Consider the following 2,202-nt stretch of genomic DNA (forward strand, 5'->3'; position numbering starts at 1 on the left):
TCTGAAGGAACGGATGCTTCCTAATCAAGAGTCATGCTGGGATGTTAATAAAGAATTTAAAACTTTTAGGGAGAAATAAGGGCAAACATCATCTGGAAGTATGTTTCCTTAAATGAACAAGACGCCCAAACTTGCACCCTGCGTCCACCTCTTCCCTCCTCGCTCAGTCTGTGTGATATGGAGACGAGCGAGCACTGCTGTGGGTGCTGAGGATGTTGAAATATCAGAATCCAGCCTTTCCCTGGGTTCCTCAGGACCTCCTCACCCTGCAGGGCTCTCACTGGCCGCCCCGGCCCTGGCCCACACTGTGCCTGCTAAGACGGTGCCCACTGGTGGGCCCTTGTGCGACTGGATTATCACACTTGGATACCGTGACATACTGTCGTTACACGAGACACGGGCTGGTTCCCTCAGCCGTGTGGCCCTGGATCAACCGTGACTTCCAGGTCACCCGATGAGACAGCCCATGAGGAGCACACTTTAAAACTCTCCCTCAGCTTGTGTTCCACCGCCCCATTCCCCCAAGAGCTGTGTAGACGGCGGGAGAGGCACCCGTTTCCTGGCTTGCCTCTGCCCTGTTCCCACTCCACAGCGGGCGCCCCTTCACAGGGCTGCCCCACGTCTTCTGACAGCCACCGAGGAGCGGGGCAGGGACTGAGCAGAGAGGGCTATGACGCACAGCCAACAGAGGAGGAAGGAGAGAAGAGAGCCCGAACCAGCATCCGCAGTTGACCCGCCGAGTGTGTAGAGCGTGGGGAGGGGGCAGAGCCCAGCCTCCGTGGACAGCTTCCACCAGAGTTTTATTGATCTTTTTCTATACACTTGATTGGGGAACACTATAAACAATGGGATGTAATCTTACACCATGATAGGTTCAAATAGAAATAAAATTGCACCGCCTTTAAACAGACACCATCCTGATTTTTACATAAGAAAACACCTATTTAACCTTGTAAGACTCAAGCAATTCCTTTTTGAAGTCTCTATGAAAAGGTCGTAGGTATCAGAAGGGGAGGCTGTCCCTTCTTATGAGCCCATGTAGTCACCTGGCCATATCAGTCATTTTGAGGGCAGAGAAAAGCATAGTGGATTCTTGGTTAATGGATGAAACTGCCAAGCATCATAAGCCACGTCAGGAGGCAGGTCACATCCGGTGTGATGGAGGAGTGTGGTGTGGGGTGGTCCCACTTAGGGGTTCAGATGGCCTTGTTCACCAAGCATCCTAACTCTCAGCAAACTTAGGGTTCATGACTGTCGTAGTGGCGCTCTTGAAAAGGGGGTTGTCCTGTTGAGAAAAGCAAACATGACTGTCAGTGCAGGGGAGGAGGAGCTGGGAGCCAAGTGCCCTTCCCTCGGGTTCTGGCCCCATTGGCAGAGCTTGCCCACAGCAGCGTGCACTTTGAGGATGAGCTCCAGGGTGGGGAGTGGGACAGGTATGCAGCCTTGGGTGCATGTCCACCACCTCCTGGGGGAGAGGTTACCGAGGGCGGGGATAATGTGACCCTCTGCGTGGGACTGCTTGCCTCGCCCCCAAGACGGCCACTCACGTTGTTCCATTGGGACTTGAGCTTCTCCTTCTCAAAGCGCTTGTACTCCCTGAGGTCGCTCAGGTGGGTCAGGGCTTTCCAGATGATCAGCAGGAGAAGGCCAATGAGCACAACTCCCGCCACAGTACCCCCGACGATGGCGGCGATGTTGGGGCCCTCCACGCATTCTGAGGTAAGGAGGAAGCACACACATACCAAGCGTCAGGCCCTTCCCGCCTCACTCAGCCCCATGTGTGCCCCATCCCAGGTTGCTGCAGTGCTCAGGGTCCAACTGCTGGACTCATGGTGACAGGTAGGTGAGCAAAATGGCCAGGGATGGGGCAGAGCTAGGGAGAAGGCCAGACCTTGTGGTTTCAAATGAAATTTGGCCCCTTGTTTACAGAGAAAATGAGGCCCAGGTTGCCAGCTGACCATGGCAGAGCCTGGAGGAGAACTGGCTGTGACCAGGCCGTGAGCTCAGGCCCCGTGGAGGGCCTGTGCCCCACTTGCCCTCCTGGGGTTCCCATCGCCAGGCGGGGGAGCTAGGAGCAGGTCTCAGTCCTGCAAGGGCCCCACTGGACTGCTGGCCCACGCCTGGTGCAGTCACCCCAGTGGCCAGGCCTCACAGCCCTGTGATCCGACCCCTCAGCCTCTGTGATGGGAAGGGGTGGGGGTG

The 2,202-nt window shown here is 56.0% G+C and overlaps 1 long non-coding RNA gene across 1 annotated transcript; it reads right to left on the bottom strand.

Moving 5' to 3' along the window:
- Positions 1–723: 723 nt before the first annotated feature.
- On the bottom strand, positions 724–2,144 carry LOC124234587 (uncharacterized). The gene is made up of 2 exons (XR_006887359.1): positions 1,548–2,144; positions 724–1,285 (listed from the first exon to the last, which is right to left on the bottom strand). It is a non-coding gene; the product is annotated as an uncharacterized LOC124234587 (long non-coding RNA).
- Positions 2,145–2,202: the final 58 nt, after the last annotated feature.

Source organism: Equus quagga, unplaced genomic scaffold (genome assembly GCF_021613505.1).
Source record: "Equus quagga isolate Etosha38 unplaced genomic scaffold, UCLA_HA_Equagga_1.0 93318_RagTag, whole genome shotgun sequence".
Taxonomy (NCBI): Eukaryota; Metazoa; Chordata; class Mammalia; order Perissodactyla; family Equidae; genus Equus; species Equus quagga.